Source organism: Bactrocera neohumeralis, chromosome 2, assembly GCF_024586455.1.
Source record: "Bactrocera neohumeralis isolate Rockhampton chromosome 2, APGP_CSIRO_Bneo_wtdbg2-racon-allhic-juicebox.fasta_v2, whole genome shotgun sequence".
Lineage (NCBI taxonomy): Eukaryota > Metazoa > Arthropoda > Insecta > Diptera > Tephritidae > Bactrocera > Bactrocera neohumeralis.
The window spans coordinates 52,691,633-52,710,982 of record NC_065919.1 but is presented as its reverse complement, the minus strand read 5'-3'; the positions used below and the strand labels follow the sequence as shown (position 1 = coordinate 52,710,982).

Sequence of the window (19,350 nt, the reverse complement as noted above, 5' to 3'; positions counted from 1 at the left end):
TTAATTAAATCTCTACAATTTTTTAATGCTATATATTTGCTTAAAATTTATTTTTGAAACAGTTGGCAACATTTTAAAAAGTTTTTTTATTGTCAAAGGTTTTAAAACGAGTTTAATTTAATTCATAAGATTTTTTCAAATTCGAATTACTTACTGGAAATCTATTTTTGAAACAGGTGGCAACCCTCTAAAAAGTTTTTTATTGGAAACATTTTTTAAAATGTTTTAATTAAATCTCTAAAAAAATTTGAATGCCATTTATTTGCTTGAAATTTATTTTTGAAATAGGTGGCAACATTTTAAAAAGCTTTTTTAATGTCAAACTTTTTAAAACGAGTTTCATTGAATTCATAACATTTTTTCAAATGCGAATTACTTACTGGAAATCTATTTAAAATCTTTTGATTGTATACCTACAATTTTTTAAAATTCCAATCACTTTCTGGAAATCTATTTTTGAAATAGTTGGCAACGCTTTAAAAAGATTTTTTACTGTCAAATTTTTTAAAAAGGTTTAATTGAATTTCTACAATGTTTTCAAATGCCATTTATTTGATAGAAAACTGTTTTGAAACCGGTAGCAACCCTTTGAAAAATTTTTGTTACTGTCAATTTTTTTTAAAGAATAAATAATATAACAACCTTTCTCTTAGCTTCATGTGATTTAGTACCCAAGAGGCATACAATTATTAAATGTAGTATATACTAATTGATACGATAATCCTGTTCATACATTTCGGGCTATGTGACCGAATCGAATACCAATTTCTAGCTCACAACAGACTGTCAACTTAGTAGCATTTCTGACAACTATTTGCGGAAGGTTTTCTACCACCATAACAGCAATAACAACAAAAAAGCACATGCTATCAAATCTTCAGCTTCAGCTTGATTGCACACAATAATATAACGTGAATAAGAATACACCAATTTGAAGAGAATAAAATGCTAAATATTCTATATAATTTTTATTCATATTATTTCATTATATAAAAAAGTGTAACTAAAAAATTATATAAAAATATATACTTGCCTATATGTATTTTATCACAAAATATTCAATAAGTGAAGTAATTTCGAAACATGCGATACTCACTTGGCAACCCTGTGGAAGCGCACTATTTTCGCAGGATTCGTTTTGCGAAAAATCAATAAATTGCAACACAATCATATGGCACATGCATTGTTGTTGTATTTGTTCGTGCTCTCATTTCTCGTGAACACACTTCCCCATATACACACATACATACATTAACACAAATATGCATGTCATCAATGAATGAATCCTGTTGCTATCCTTCAGCTCCCAGTTTTACAAAGCATTGGTCAATAATTATTGCCATTGTAAAATGTTTTAATACATTCTTTTCTTTCCTATTTGTAGCTTCTAAAGTCTTTATTCTTTTTTTCAATTACTTTAACGAATCACTTTTGTTTACGGTCAGTCTTGTTATTGTTTTCACTTTCACTTTTAATGCGCAGATGTCGTTTGAAGCGATGCTACTTGCCGACAAAGCGCGAATGTTGTACATAGTTACCCACTGACCTGACCTTGAAATTTGCGTGCATATACGTTAGTAGAGTTGCCAGTTGCACATGATTTTTATTAAATGCTGTCTATACTTAGTTTCCTTTCAAGTGTTTCCGAAGGAGTTGAATCGGATTGCAATATAATACTTACATATTCGAATACAAAATATATTAGAATTGCTGAGGCTACATCTCCTATTGAATTCTATATACATACTCGTATACATATACATATATATTATATGCTTTTTTGAGTAGGGATAATTGCAGATCCATTTCTTAATATATTGTATTAACCTTTGAAGGAAAGTGTTTGAATCTCTGAATCTAATCCGATTAAAGGTACAAGTAGTTTCTATCCTCCTATAAAGGCTGTTCTGAAAAATGCTTTATGTTAAGTTAGAGGTGAAGAGGTCGATCTCAACCTGGATCGTTGCGGTACCTAAAACTCTTGCATAATTGATCATAAGACCCTCACAAATCGACAGAGAGATGGAGCCTACCACAATTCCATTAAGGTGGCTAATGTCAGTCTTGGTCAGTTTTTACCTCAGTCTTGCTAAAGTTGGACAATGAACGAAAAATTACCCAGATGTTTTCAGCTCAACTTTTTGCAAACAGCTTCGATGCCAACGGATATGTAACTCGTTCTCATTCCGACGTGAGGTGGAGGGGAGTACCTTTATGCTAACTCATGGGCTTTGCAGTTATCAGCGAATCCGCTATGACCGCACACTCCAATGATTCTGATGATGAAGTAATTTGATGCTAACTACAGTGCGGACAGACACTCCTTGACTAACTTTGTTGCCGAAAAATGCGTCAATAAATTTATGAATATTATTTAAGATTCTATCTACTTATTTACATGGATCTTAAAGCTATAATATAGAAGTGATCAAGAAGGCGAACTGACTCGATATAGCTATGCTCTTTCTCGTTTCCTTTTTGAGTCCACCTTACCATCAAAGTCCACCTTTTTAATCAATTATGTCAATCGAAAGAAGGGGAGAGCTATCACTTTTCTACGACGTTAGAATTTACTCCTTTTTCTTTACTGGTGTAGTCACCGCTTACGCGATTAAAGCCAAGTTAACAACAGCGCGCCAGTCGTTTTTCCTTTTGATATGTGGCGCCAATTGGATATTCCAAGTGAAGCCAGGTCCAAGCTCTACCTGGTCTTTCCAACAGAGTGGGGGTTTTCCTCTTCCTTTGCTTCCCCCGGCGGGTACTGCGTCGAATACTTTCAGAGCTGGAGTGTTTTCGTCCATTCGGACAGCATGACCTAGCCAGCGTAGCCGCTGCCTCTTAACTCGCTGAACTATGTCAATCGTCGTATATCTCATACAGCTCATCGTTCCATCGAATGCGGTATTCACGGTGGTCAATGCGCAAAGAACCACAAATCTTCCGCAGAACCTTTCTCTCGAAAACTTGTAACGTCGACTCATCAGATGTTGTCATCGTCCATGCCTCTGCGCCAAATAGCAGGACGGGAATAATGAGTGACTTATAGAACTTGCTTTTTTTTCGTCGAGAGAGGACTTTACTTCTCAATTGCCTACTCAGTCCGAAGTAGTACCTGTTTTCAAGAGTTATTCTGCGTTGGATTTCGAGGCTGCCGTTGTTGTTGGTGTTATACTGGTTCAAAGTTAGACGAAATTATCTACGAGTTCGAAGTTAAGACTGTCAACAGTGACATGGGAGCCTAGTCGCGAGTGCGACGATTGTTTGTTTGATGACAGGATATATTTCGTCTTGCCCTCGTTCACTGCAAGACCCATTTGCTTAGCTTCCTTGTCCAGTCTGGAGAAAGCAGAACTTAAGGCGCGGGTGCTGAGGCCAATGATATCAATATTATCAGCATACGCCAGCAGCTGTACACTCTTATAAAAGATTGTACCTGCTCGATTAAGTTCTGCAGCTCGAATTATTTTCTCCAGAAGTAGGTTGAAGAAGTCACACGAAAGGGAGTCGCCTTGTCTGAAACCTCGTTTGGTATCGAACGGCTCGGAGGGGTCCTTCCCGATCCTGACGGAGCTTTTCGTGTTGCTCAACGTCAGTTTACACAGCCGTATTAGTTTTGCGAAGATACTAAATTCAGACATCGCGGCATAAAGGCAGCTCCTTTTCGTGCTTTCGATTGCGGCTTCAAAATCGACGAAGAGGTGGTGAGGGGCGATTCTCTTTTCACGGGTCTTTTCCAAGATTTGGTGAATATCTGGTCAGTTGTTGATTTTCCAGCTCTAAAGCCACACTGGTAAGGTCCAATCGGTTTGTTTACGGTGGGCTTTAATCTTTCACACAATACACTCGATAGAACCTTATACGCGATGTTGAGGAGGCCTATCCCACGGTAGTTGGCGCAGATTGTGGGGTCTCCTTTTTTGTGGATTGGGCATAGCACACTTAAATTCCAATCGTTGGGCATGCTTTTGTCCGACCATATTCTACAAAGAAGCTGATGCATGCTTCTTATCAGTTCTTTGCCGCCGTATTTGAATAACTCGGCTGTCAATCCACCGGCGCCCGCAGTTTTGATGTTCTGCAGACGGGTAATTGCTATTCGATCTTCTTCATGGTGGGTCAATAGAACGTACATTCGTATTATACAAATTTCGTTGTTAAATTCGTGAAATCCACAAAAAGTACAATAAGCAATCAAAATCTGTACCGAAAGTAAGCTTTAGGGGACAATCAAAGCCGAATTTCGAGGTAAGGTACATAGCACTCCAGTTCAATCTAATCATACTGTTGTTTGTTAGGTTTTCTACTCCACTGTTTATACTAGTTATAATAACTGCGAAATTTTAAGTAAAATATTTCACATTATTTTCGATTGCAGCAAATACGTGTGAACTTTTCTCTATTTCCAAACTTTTTGTCTTCCAAAATGGATTTTTGAAGGTTTTTGTTAATTTTTGCAGTTGTTTGAACGTATGGAAAGTGAAAAAAGTAAAAATAAAAATAATTTAATTTTTCAAAAATTTATAACTCACCTCCGCCATACTGTGTTCGAAGCTTTAGAGCTGTTTGCTTCAAATACGCATAAAAAATGAAACCCCAAACTGGTAACATGTATAGATATTGATTTTTATTTCACTTTATTATTTTCATATGTATATATTTATATTTTATATGTATGTATGCTTAGAGTTGTAGTTATTAGTCAGACTAAATTTTAAAATATTTTTGTCTTAGTTTTTTGCTTTCCTTTGTTTTTCTTAGTTTCATTAGTTATGCGTGCGTGTACGCGCTACTTTTGCTTTAATTTTACAGTATTTTATCGTCAACACGCACACGCACACACACAAATAGTTGGAATACCTTTTTTTACTTAAAATCTTTAAGTGGTGCTTTTTACAACTTATTTATTTATTACTGATTTTATTTACGATATTTTTCACTTGTGGTTCGTACATATTTTTTAATGAATATTTCTTATGTACGCATAGTTTAGGTATGCACTGTAGTTGATTTATATTATATATAGTATATAATAATTAAATAACATATTTATTGTCCATAACAGTTGGACATATTAGCATATTTTCAGTAACTTAAGTATTAGAACTAATTTTAGAATTATTTAAAAAAATGTTGTTGCAATTTTTTGGATTTTTTTGTAATTTTTTTTTAAGAACGCTTGAAACTTAACGAGTTTTAGTAACTAATTGTGGGTTATTTACAGCATTATTTTCAGTTTTGAGCTTATATAATAATTTTTATACTTTTTTTTACTTATTTTTGTTGTAGTAATCTTAGCTAAAATTAATGAAGTAATTACTTTTGAATTACTAATAAATATGTACGTGCGTGATTTCGTATATTTATTGCATATATGTATGTATGTAAGTAATGCATACTATATTTTGATTGTGATGCCTTTGCTAGTAGATATATGGTTTACAAGTATATGTATGTATGCATGTATGTATGTATGTTAGTTAAATGTTTGCGCACATTTCTAAGTACAAAATGTCGTCGAGTGTGATTGGGTTTACCTTTTTTACTGAAGTTAACTTGCTACTTTACAAAAATGGTGTTAATAGTTGAGTTTCTGTTGATTGCATTTAGACGTTATTTGTTTCAATATTTCATTTCCACATCAATTATCTACGTTTACTTGCTGCGAGCTTAAAGTTCACTTCATTTTGTATTTAGCTTTTTTTGTGCTTTTTGTATCTAATTTATACGTGTTGCTTTAAGCTGCTCGTAAACCATTTACTTATGATTTTTTTCTCACATTACTTTTCATTATTTTCGCTTTCTATATTTCTATTGAGTTTTATTTGCTTACCGTTTGCTATGTACTTGCTTTGTGACTTAATTATAATACTTTATTTTACATTAAATATGCGCTTAGTATTTATAATGATTTTGGCTTAAATTCACTTATCTAAAAATCAATTCTTGGTGGCTTCTTTTTAGCTTACGCTTAATGTACAGGTTCAAAACTACTCCCAATGCTCTTCGATTATTTGCATACGCGCAAATAATTACATTCACACGCGCTGGTGATTACTCTAAATTATTTCTTATGCTCATATGTAATGCTATTTGACTTAATTTACTTTAACTATTGATTGTTGAACTAAGCTTACGTCGCTCGCGCGCGCTCTAGTAGGTAGTTGTGGTAGAATGATTCGTACTTCCACTACAAATACGCCAAATACTCTGCTACTAAGTAATGGAATACACGTTTACACCATTATTTGACTAAAGTTATCGTATAATCTTTCTATATATATACATATATATATATGCTATATGTACTTAAGTGGAGAGAATTGCAAAAGTGAACAAATTTTAAATATACACCTATTAATTTATTTAAGTAAAAAGTAACTACTTCGCCGCTAAATACTTAATTACAATAATTAATTACTTTTTTTTTTATTTTTTGTTAGTAGAAATTGCGTATAATTTATTTAAGTTTATTTTACTATTTTTTTTGTTTTTGGTTTTGATCTATTAATTTTTACTACCTTGGAAGGATTTTGCTACACTTCCGGTTATATAACGGGTTTTTAACTGCGCTCAATATTATCTACTTAAAAAAAAGTGTTACATTTAGAATTTTGATTTCACTTGTTTTAGTTTTGCTAAGTACTTCGATTTACATTTTAAAACTATTTTACCACTTCTAAAAACTAACGGTTTTGTTGACCTTTTGTTAAGCATTCTTCGTCACTATAACTCTTCACAATCCTTTTGCTGTAGCTTAACTGTCATTTCGTATTTGTCAGTTTTGTAGTTTTGTTTTCATTGTGCTTACGTTACTTGCATAGCACTACAACAATAACTACAAAACCGAGAAATCCATTTGGTTTATTGCATTGTGGGCGCGCTTAAGTGATGTGGCGGTTTTATTCCAGTGAAAACAAGACGATAAAGGGGCTCAGATTTATCGTGTTGACCACCTTTCAAAAACGGCAAAATATTGCAGTGTTTATTGTTGTGTTTTGTAGTTGTCTCTTACAAATATTATTCATTTTATTTGCTATTGGAAACCGTTTTGTATGTGCTTGATTTATTTGTTATCTCCTTTCTACTTATTAACTGTGAGATTTCGAAAAATTCGAAGAAATTTAAACGGTTAGAAATACAAAACAAAATAACAGCACGTAATGCACATAGTCACGTGACCAAAGAACTTATAGCACCTAATTATTCGTTGTATTTATAATGCGCAAATATTTTTCGCATTCATTTATAATAGAAAAGAAATTAAAGAAACAAAAAACAATCAGAATAAATAATATGAACATATATAATCAAATGTAAATACGAAAGAAAATATTCACTGCTAGTGTGCTTTGTCGGGCTTAAAAATAGAAAAGAAAGATTTTAGTAGAGCTTCATCTGGAACTTTCATTAAACTTATTTGAAAAAATATTAACTGCTGTTGTGCTTTTTCGGGCTTAAGAATGGAAGCTTTCAGTAGAGCTTTCACTAGTAGCTTTCGGTAGAGCTTTTACTGCGTCTTTCATTGAATTAATTTTAAACAATATTAACTGCTGTTGTGCTCTGTTGGGCCTTAGAATGGAAAAGGAAGCTTTCGCTAGAGCTTTTTCTTGATCTTTCATTGAATTTATTTCAAAAAATATTAATTGGTGGAGTGTTATGTTGGGCCTATGAATGGAAAAGCAAGCTTTCGGTAGAGGTTTCACTGAAACTTTCATTGAATCCATTTGAAAGGATTTAGTAACTCTGAAATTATCCTTTTTTCATTAATTTTAAAGGGTTATACATTCAAGCAAGCATTTCTTAACGTTATAAAAATATTATGAAAGCTTGTTTATGGACTCTTCGCACAATGTTTCTATATAAGGCTAAAATAAAAGCCTTTAATTGAAGTTTGACCTCAGTACGTTGTCAAACTCAATATTGCCTATAGACAACATCCTGTAACTCTCAAACCAGGACCAGTTCATATCAAGATCGCGATTAAAACATATTTGTACTCAAATATTTTTTAGCATCGCTCATTTTATTTCGGCCATGAGAGAGTTAAGATTACGACTGAGATGTTATGACCTAAAAACTATAATCGAGCTCTTATTAATATGAATTAAAAATAAAAAATTAACTGTGAACTTTCATTTTATTTTATGTCCACAAAGCTTAGTATCTTTTCAGAAAGCTTTTGCCAGGGTTGAACAAACCGTATCAATTCATCAATAACTAATTTGTAATTCATGCTTTACTACTAATTTATAGATCGTATACAATCGTAAATGTATTTTGGTTTTATTTAACTTTAATACAAGTAGCTTTCATGCCATAAATCGAAATTCGCGTGAATTGGAGAATCTTTGCTTACAAAGTAAAGAATATTTTATAAAACAAGATTTTGTTACCTGTTTCTTCAATATTTTGATCTAATTTGTTTTTAATATTGAATCAATGAAGTTAATAACAGGAATTTTGAAATAGTGAAAGCTCAGCATTTTCAGACAATTTGAAATCATGAATGTATTTGTACTACCATAATTGCTTAGGTATATGAATACTGTTATCGAGTGTAGTAGTTGTATAATCTTCTCAGCGTTTTTAAAATTATTTATAATAAAGATAGTTATAGCAAATATAATTATGAGAAAATAGTTGTTGCAAAAGAAATTTTAACAAAAATAATTATGGGAAAGTAATTATAGCAGGAAAATATAGCAAACATAATTATGAATAAACAATTATAGCAGAAAAAATTATAGCAAAATTCTTATGGTGAACATAATTATAGCAGAAAAATTTTAAGAAAATAATTTGAATAAAAATTATAGCAAACATTTTGAAAAAATTGTAAAAAAGTCTCTGGCAAAAAAATTGCAAAGAATTATAGCAAAAAATTAATGCAAATAAATTACAGAAAGCTATATATTATACTATATATATTATAGCATCAAAATTATACCAAAATTTATAATTAATTCTGACCATTTAAAAAAAAAATTGTGCAAATTTTATGAAAAGTAATTTTTTCGCAAAGCTAGGTTAAGTTCACATCGCAAAGTGTAACTAGAGACTTCATTATTTATAATATTACTTCATTTTCCCTACTTATTAAAAATTTTTAAATTCTTTAACTACTACTTAAGGTTACATGAGTTAAGTTTAGTTTAGATTAGTAGTTTTCGAAACCATTGCTTCACAAAATTTACAAAACTTTACAGCGTTATTTACAACTTATAAATATGTCTTAAATTAATAATATCGGGGGTATTCACAAAGCATGAGAGATTTTTATAAGCAGAATATGTTTCTTTGTTGCGCTTAGCAAATAACTCGCGCTCAGTTTTCGAAAGTTTTTTTGACATATTTTGAAATTTTAAAAGTAATGTTTCTAAAAGTCATTGCTTTTCATAAATACCCATTTTATGCCTCATAAAAATAATACTTAAGTCTTTATTTACAATTCTTTGTTGCATAGCTTATATATTTTGTAAATTTTCTCATATTTGCAGCATAATTTCCAGTATTAATTAGTTTTTACATAACAAGATATTTGAGTGACTGCTAGATAGGAGTTCGGCTTCTTTCGCTTAACAGCAAAAAATATAAATGTACGGCAAAAGTTGAATATTACAAAAAAAAAAAAAAAAAATAATTATGAAAAATTTATAAAAGCAATTACATGTTACAATTAATTTTTTCTTTTTAAATACTGTCTCATAAAGCTTTTCGTATATTATTTTACTTTTATTTTTTTGTTGTAATAAAAAAAATATTTGTAGTAATTATAAACAAATATTAATTAAAAAAAATAATATTTAAAATTAATAAAAAAAAATATTTTTAAATTTTCTTATACTTTTTTTTTATAATATATATACTTTTTAATTTAAATTTAATTAAAAAAATATTTTTTAATTTCTTTTTGTAATAAATTTAATGAAACACTTTCGCAAACCGAGAGAACTTTTTTTCCAAATTTAATCCGTCTATGCTAAACGAAAATGCGCCCGCTCCCCTCCTGCCATCACTTAGCCACTAATTTTAGTTTAACGATACAGTTAATAATATGTTAACGATATTTTAAATGTAATTTGTCAACTTAATTTCATAACTTTGAGTACAAACAGCAAACGTGTAATTATAGTGGAAGACTTCCGCTTAAAATTAATTAATCTATACTATAGTCTTTAGCAAATATCTTGTTTACAGTTAATTTCTAAAGAGAACACTTAAAGTAAGTAGGTTGCTTAGTAGACAAACTTAACCATAAGTATTTATAAAAAAAGAAAAATATTTACACAATTTTTGCTTTGATTATTTATTTTGATAACTGTGGCAACACTCACTCATTTTGATTTCATTTTTAGATTAGTAAACTTTTACAAGGAGTAACTAGTGACTTAGACCTGTCTATACCACTCTTTTGTGTGCTCTAGAGTTTTAGGCGCAATGTCATCCCATTTAGTGTTGCCTGTTTTTAGGCGCAACACACAATTAAAGTTCGCTTTGCCTTAGACTTGACTTAGCTATAAGTTTTAGGTTTCTTTTTTTTACTTTTATGATTTTTAGAATTTTCTCTTAGCTGTTAAGTTAGTAAGACAACAACTATTTTACATAAACAATTTTAATTTTAATGTTTTTAGCCAAACTTTTCATTTATCTGCAATATGCAAAACTTCAGTCAATTTTTATGTACATAGTTAAATGGCTAACGCAGAGAAGAAGTTAAATTTAATTTGTTTAATATTAGTTTTTAATTTGTATGCTAACTTTTAGACTTTTGGTTTGGCAAAAACAAAAATTACACGAAGTAAAGTTTCATTTTGCGCATATTTCAGCTGCTCGTGCAGCTCAACAATAATACTGATATTAAACGCTGTGCTACACAGCGCAATAAAATGTAAAGCAATTAATTTTTATGCTTTTTAATTTACATGAACCATTTACTGTTTTCATATGTTGGGCATGCGCTGAATTTGCTTAAGTTTCGTTGCGTTAAGTACAGTACAATTCGGCCATGGATTTGGTTATCTTCTGTTGAGTTAGATTTCGTATTTAATTAGTTATTTAGAATATTGAAAAGTGAGCATTGCTGTAAATTGAAAATTTCACTTTTTATTATATACCCAGATTCGCTGAAAATATTAAGTTAAAAATAAAAAAAAAATTCAAAAATAAAAAAATTAATGAAATTTTGCTTCTTCTCAAAATTATAAAAAATAAACGTGAAGTGCAATAATATTAGAAGGGAGCATAATAGTAAAGTTTGATTTGTCATTTTGAAGTGGGTGTGAAAATTTCTAATGTTTTATAGGACAGCTATTATTACAGTAATTAAAAGATCAAAAAATTATGGCGAAAAATTTGAATTTATTGACTATTTTGAATTCCGCAATATTTCTAGCGCGCCATGGTTTCCATGTTTATTAAAAAATGAGTTAAGAACATTGAAGGCAATAATAGTAGAAGTAATTGAATATAATTTACATCGCAATTAGGCCTGTTCAGATAACATGGCTGACTATCCAAAATGGCGAAGATATTACACTTTACAGTTCTTTGTGAGTTAGGTAAAACATTTGTAGCTGAATATTAATTTTTGACAAGGCGTCTTGAACTTATTACAAATCTTATTAAGATATCATGTAACCCACATGGGTTTTCGGTTTTGAAAAAAATGATTTTTTTTATTGTCTTACTAAATTCTACAACACCTCTAAAATATTGTCCTAAATTTTCAAGTTTATCCGAGTAACAGTTTCGGAGATACAGCCTTGAGAACTTGTGCGCTCGAGGCTAGCTAGGCTAAGTGCGCCGTCTTTAAACGCGTTTTTCTCGAAAGAGTGTTTTTGAAGCCGGTTGGCAAGATTTCTTGAGAACTACTAAACCGATCTTCATGAAAGCTTACACAAGTCTTTGAGATACAATTCTTAAAGATTTCGAAGAAGAATTTTTTTCAATTACAACTATTTCAAAAAAAAAAAAAAAAAAATTCGCGAATGGTCGCAATTGCCGAGTTTAAAATATTTTTTTTTCAAAAATTTCAGAATTTCTTTGTTAATAGTGTATGTTTGTGACAATAAAAAATTCTAATAAAATATTTGATTTTTTGTTTGAGAAACAGTTGTTGAAAAAGGGCTTTTACCCATCTCAATTCAATATCTGCTATTTCACCTGAATTTTTGAAAGTATGAGACCTGAAATAACTAATAACGGGATTTTCAATAAGAGCACTACAAAAGTTTGCGATATCAGCGATATTCTTTATTCCTGTGAAAGTATCTCCGATGCCATTATGTATGGAACTCGATCTCATTGGCATGACCACCACGGGCACGCTTGAAGAAGTGCAGACGCTGGACCCAATTATTGGCATAGGAAGCAGCCCAGCGGCGTCAAAACGCACGACCGGGGCGGCCAATTGACTGGGTCATTTCGTGAGATAACACGTTCACCAAACTTGGTTTTCCATAAATCTATTGTGACATACGCTGTGTGCCTTGTGGCGCCGTCCTGTTGGAACCACATATTGTTTAAGTCCATATCAAGCAATGTGGGCCAAAAATATTTGGTTATCATTGAGCGGAAGCGATTCCCATTCACAGTAACGTGCCGGTTTTGATCATCACCGAAGATGTACGGCCCAATGACGCCGCTGGCCCATAAACCGCAACAAACCGTAACTTTTCGGGATGCAATGGTGACTCATGGAGTATGTACGAATGTTCTTTCACAGGAATAAATAATTTATTCATATCCCAAACGTCTTTGTTTTATTAAAAAAACTTTTGAAGCGTCCCAAACGGACAATGTCTAGTTAGAACTACGACATCTATTGAAAGGAGAACTTTGCAGAGGATGAAGAGCTCACTAGAACTCTTATGCTTATCCCAGCTAGAAGAATATTGCGACTGCATAGCTGCAGTAGCTGAACAGCTTTTGTCGAGCTGAGATGAGGTCTAACTTTTCAGTTATAAACTACAAGAAGCCAGCGGATTCCTATGCGTTCCCATTCTGCAGCCGGTGAGTATGGTATGGGTATGGTATCTTGCCTAGCAAGTTCATTAGTCTTATAGTTTCCTGCAATACCGCTGTCAGGCACTTCACATGAAATAATTCGATACCAGGATTATCAACCAGAATCATTAGTCTCCTAAATTCAAATAACTTAAAATCTGACTGCTAATACTCACAACTGGGCAAATACTGCTACTGAAACTGATTTATAACCAACTTCTTGATTCAAAGGGTAATACTATATTTAGTTGTAATGAATGTACTACCGTAATTGCATGTGTATATACTGTTGTCTAAGCTTCTTAGCTTTCTTGCAATTATAGCAAAGTCAGTTAAAGAAAAATAATTATGGGAAAATAATTAATTAATTAATAATTATAGCAGAAGAAATTATAACAAAAATAATTATGGGAAAAATTATAGTTAACAAAATTATAGCAAACATTATTTCGACAAAAACAGTTACAGCAGAAAAAGTTTTAATAAAAATAATTTGTGAAAAAATTATAGCAAAAGGTGTTAGAAAAATTATGGCAAATATTTATAGGAAAACAATGGCGAAAAATTATGGCAAACAAATCATATCATTAAAATTATAATAAAAGTTATAATTAAAATTAATTATAATTAATTAAAATTATAATAAAAAGTATAATTAATTATTATCATCACTTTTACTATCAAATATTGAGTTTTTCAGCTGAAAAAGTATTCCATACACTTAAAATGAGTAATAAAATGGCTAGAATTTGGACAATATTATATTATTCCTTTAATTTTCTTAAGATATTGTCAACAAAAAAATGTGGAACAGGAGAAAAATTCAATTGAACTAAAGGTGTCTTGCTTATAATCTGCAAGATTCATACCTAAAAAGTAATACTGAAATACTTTAAATATTATAATTATTATTATGATATAAGGCAATTAATTTAAAAAGTTTTCTTGAGAAGTTATATATAATTTGGGATACCAAAAAATCGTTTATCCGAAAATGGTCCGTTAATTCGGAATATGATTAGAGATATGAGCGTATTTGTAAAAATTTTTTCACTTACTGCAAGCGGTTCAAAAACTTTAAACGTGTTTTTCTCGAAGCGGTGTTTTCACGGCTGAGCCGATCGGCATGAAATTTCACAAGACCTTCTTAGATATATTTGTCAGCTACTGATTGAAGGTATGAGATTTTGTCAATAATTTTGATGCTTTCTGAAGTGAAGCCATTTTGTTAAAAATTAAAATTTTGGTAAGTCCTTTGATAGTTCATCACCCACATACATATATCTTGATCCCGCTCCTTGATTTCAAATAATTCTAAGCTGAAAAATCTTGTTCATCGCCAGACACACACGGAGAACTTTCTGAAGATTAGCTAAGGGAATAAGGGTATTTAAACTTTTTAAGCGGTTTTAAGGAAACTCATGTCCTCGGGTAAAAACAACCTTTTTCCAACGTTTTTTCTTTCATTTAAAAAATTATTTTTATTAGAATTTTATTAGAGTTTTTTATTGCTACAAACATAAACTATTAGCAAAGAAATTTGAAATTTTAGGGGAAAAAATATTTTAAACTCGGCCATGGCGACGCCATTTCTTGTGACCCCTGGGAAAAAATGCGCTTGCTTTGGCAGTATAACTCTTTACAGGATCATTTAAAGTGAAAAATACGCGTTTTATTTACGAACTTGGACGAAGGAAAAATAAACTGAAAATTGAAGTTTGGGCAGACATTTTTACAAAAAAATCAAAATTTCAGGGAAAATTTCGCGACATTTTTCGAAACCCGTGAACCCATGTAACTCCTTGAAAATGGTTGGCGATTATTAAAGTACATTATTTTTATTTATTTATTAAATAAATGACCTTTTTAAAAAAAAATTCTTAAAAAACGGGTTTTCTGACTTAGAAATAGATATAACCTGTTAGTACAGGAGCTATAGGTCAACAGAAGGTCTTTAAACTTCTTTCTGGAGTGACTGGTAACTGCTGTGGAATTTTAATGATCAACTTAATTAATGAAAGTGCAAGCGTTAAATTGTGTTTCGTAAAATGAAATTGAATACACGATGACGACTGTTAGCTAATAAAAGAAAAACTGTACAAAATGCAATTACATTTATGCAGCTTCTTTGCTTCCATAAATTTATTAAACTCACATTCGCACATAAATTCTCAATTCACTAGTAAAGTTTCAAATAAATAACTCACGTCAATTTGAAAAAAGAAAACAAAAAATCGGTAGCACAATGTCTGTCGGGTCAGTTACGTCGAAATAAAGTTAGTACTTTCAATCCCAAACTATCTGCATTACACAGCTCTACTTTGTCTCAAACAAGTGTGTATAGTTGAGTTGTAGCGGTGGCAGTTTATTTATTTTTCATTTCAGTTGCCGAGTGAAAATTTCTGTAAACATTTTAAAATTATTGCGTCAGCAGAAGTACAGCGTTCCTCTCCCTACCTTCGCCATAAATATATTTACAGCAGATATAAATGAATTTAATTGCCAACAAGCGGGCATAAAAACATACACACACACACACACACACAGCCAGTCGCACAAATGCATACTGACTTTACAATGAAAGTTTCACTGAACCGTAAGAGTCATAAATTTTTAATTGCAGCGAAAATTATATTTATTGTTTGCTGGCAACTCCACTGTGCTGTCATTTAGCCAACCTCGGCTAGAAAGAGGCACCTATAAATACTCGCTTACTACCACTGAGCCACACTAAAATGGCAAAGCATCGAGTGGCCAGCAGAAAAGGCAAATAAATCATCGGGAAACTTACGGGTACTTGTAAATTGCAATCAACTTGTGACGCGACTCAATTCCATGCAAAATTCATGTGTCTTAGTTGTCGGTTTGACGGCGTTGCTAGCACTCTGTGTTCTGCTGTTGTTGTTGCCGTTGTTTTACTTGTCATTAATTACGCTCAATTGTTGTTTAAACTCGATTATGCATAGCATACTTTATGGCGTGTCGGCGAAACATAGCTGACAATCGCTTGTAAGTATTTGTGTGTGTGTGTGTGAGTGACTCGGTTTGAATGCCTGCGCGCATTTTTAATTGTTCGAACTCCTACGCCACACTTCGGCAATTTGCACAAACATACATACAAATTAGAATGTACACCAGGGTGGTCTGGTAAGTGTTTGACCGCATCATCCGATGGCGCCACTAAGGCAAAGGAAGTTTACTATTTGGTAGTATAGTCTCGAAAGCACCCATTATGGAGGATAATGTGATAAAGGTACAGACCGACAATTGAAGTTGTGTGAGTCAGCTGAGAAACTAGGCATCTAAAAAGATCAAGTGGGTCATAATCTCCATAAAATATTAGACAGTAAGAGAGTGGTATCGGCAAGATGGGTACACAACTGGGAAACAATTTGATGCTGCTTAAGCGCAAACCTAAAAAGTGTCTTCAATTTTCCGAAATCGTTGGTGGAAAATGGGTACACTGCTACATACTGGAGACCAAGCAACAGTCGAAACAGCGCATTAAATTGCTTCAAAGACTGTTCTGTCGGTCAGAAAGTTGATGGCTGCCGTTTTCTTGGGTTCATACTTTTAGCACACCTTCTCAACAGACACTACTATACGAACCGCTTGTCACATCCAACATTTTCTGCAGATTTGATTGAGCAGTATTTAATTTAATTTTCCCTTTTTAATATAGCTACTCACGGGTATATAAATTAAGCCGAACGAAAAACTTATCCCCGATATGGAGGCCTATTACGCGAACATCCAGAAAACGTATTTTTCAGTAGTACTATAAGTAGACAGGTACCTTATGCCTATTATCATGACTTCTTTGGAGGGTGGTTTTTTATAGGAAAATAAAAATGAATTATCTTGAATATTTAGAGTGCTTTTATTTACATATTGAAAATATTAGAAAAAATTTACTTGAAAAAATTTAATGCTTTATTACTGTTATTATTGTCACTCGAAGTTGGAACCTCAAAAAAAATCCACGTGGGTGGCCTAGGTGATTTTGGCTCTTGATGTTATCTGAAATCAAAAATTCTTGATCATTCTTAATTTATAGACATGTCATTCTGGTCGGAACTACTGAAGTTAAATTTCAAAGGTTTTGAGAAAAACGCGTTCAAAGTTCAACAACTCCGAGAGAGAGGACTCCGAGACGCTCTAGGAAACTCGTTATAACTCCCCAAATATTGCGAATTTCTGTCTGAAATTTTCACAGTATATTCTCAAGACATTGTACTTTTAAATTAAGCAAAAAAATTTTCGATTTTTTGAACCCAAGTTACCAGACTACCTTAAATAAATTAGCGAATCGCTGGGTGAACTTATCAAACCACACTAAACAGGGAGATCTACGAATGCCAGGTCTCATATCAACACCATTTTCTCGTTGTCGCCGTCGAGACAGCATTCGCTGTTTTAAAACTACCGATTCGCGAACGATTTACATGGCTCACTTGTGGCGCTCGCGTCTTTGGACTACCGTAGTCTTGCAAAGTTTTATATGAGTATGTATGTAAGCACGCATTCTAAAGTGCCAAAGAGTTGGTTGTCTGCTTGGGCGACAGCGTGGACATTTATTGCAATTTATTGTGCGCGTATTTTGAATAATTACGCAAAATTATTCAGCGAACTAGGCGAGGCAGTGTGTGGCGAGTGCGGCGAGTGGAGTGGAGAGTCAGTGGCGTGCATTCTAAATTCCAGCGGCATGACAGTTTGAAGATGACCAAGCAGCAGAGCGCTTTCAAGAAGCCTAGGCAAGCGCTGGCGGTCCAGCAGAAGACAATTAAAAATTCAATGGTTGCGAGTGAGTGGTGGTGTGTTTGTACTGCTGTGTGTGTTTGTGGGTCGGCATGTGCTTAGTGACATTTGTAGTGCTGAAGCGCTTTTGTAGCGCGATTGAAAAGTACTTTGAATGCAAATTGCTTGTTCTACTTTCATTTGTGGACTTTTAGAAATTGCCGCTTGAAGAGGCTCGAGTGTCTAATGAAAACGGCGCTTAGGCAAAACACACGCACAAAAACACATACACAGATATATACATATGTATGTACATTTGTGTGTGAAGAATGGTTAAAAAGCGATCACACCTTTTTTAGTGTTTGAGTTAACTAATGAAAAATTGCATTTGAATTTTTTCTGGTGCTCGCTTCTAGCATTTGTTTGGAGCATTGTGTTTCGCAGGATATTTTGAAAAGCAAGTGGTTCTTGAAGGCGGCGATTAATTGATTTTTAAGGACGTTCCTTAACTTTGGAGCGTGCGTAAGAAAGTCGCATGTTTTATCTTGTGCGAAATAGTGCGAAATAAACCAATTTCATTAATTGCTATTTAATTTTCGTAAAGCGACTTCTGTCTAAGCAATTTCAATACAGACTATACAGTAGTCAAATTCCCATATAATTACGAACGAATGGGAATTTGATGAAAGTTATTTGAAAATAATTATTAGTTTGGATACATTTGCTGAAACCATATATTAAAAGATGGTGATATGAAGAATATGATAAACATAGAAATATGGAGAAACATTGTGACCAAATTTCGGGTAAAGAAGAAATCGAAACCGCTTCGAATTTAAAAATCTATTTTCTTGCATTTAAATTATCAATATCGAATACTTTGTCAGCGAGTGTTTTTTCAGAGATGTGCTTTTATGGCAGCAACACTTTTTTCGGAGTTGGTATTTTTGGCATATGCAAAACGGTAGATCGGAAGTACACAGCATTCCTATTGCCACTCGATAGAAGAGACGGTTGGATCATGATCCATCTGATATCGCAAAGGACCAAACCAGTCTATGCGTGGCTTATTGGCCTGCCAGATTAACCTAACCTATTTTTGATAGCTGCTACTTGATTTATACTCCGTTTAGCTTGTCATTTTAATATGAATAAACTTACTCCGAAGCAACATTTACAAATCGCCAAAATTTATTACCTGAATGAAGTTGGGTTCTTGCGATGCGTCGTGTCATTGACCCAGTATTTGGTCAACATAATCGCTCAGCAGAGTCAGTAATTCAAGCAACCATGGAACGTTTTCGCACCAAGTTAACTCTACTGGATAATGCGCATCCTCAGAGATGCCGTACAGTGTGCTCCGAAGTAGCTGTTGTGGCTACTGAGCAGAGTATCGAGGAAGATGAGTCCATCCGCCATTGCGTTTAACAACTGGAACTGTGTCCTTTGACTTGACGGAAGTCGAGATGGCAGCCGACTCTGCTTTTCACAAGAAAATTTTGTTCAACAATGTTAATAGTTTCGTGTGCTCTATGGTCAGATGATCCATATTTCTTCAAACATGAAGCCGGCCATAATATTACAGTCAATAGGGATCGTCCTACAGTC

General features: G+C 32.8%; 1 protein-coding gene and 1 pseudogene across 2 annotated transcripts in view; both read right to left on the bottom strand.

Annotated features, from left to right (window-relative positions):
- Positions 1 to 1,488, bottom strand: part of LOC126751187 (sodium-coupled monocarboxylate transporter 1) — a 153,144-nt gene extending 151,656 nt beyond the window's left edge. For both annotated transcript variants that reach the window (XM_050461234.1, XM_050461237.1), the window contains exon 1: positions 1,097 to 1,488. The gene's annotated coding sequence lies outside the window, so the exon portion shown is untranslated. The remainder of the gene's footprint in view (positions 1 to 1,096) is intronic.
- LOC126760820 (uncharacterized) overlaps positions 1 to 19,350 on the bottom strand; it is a 163,857-nt pseudogene that overhangs the window by 111,420 nt on the left and 33,087 nt on the right.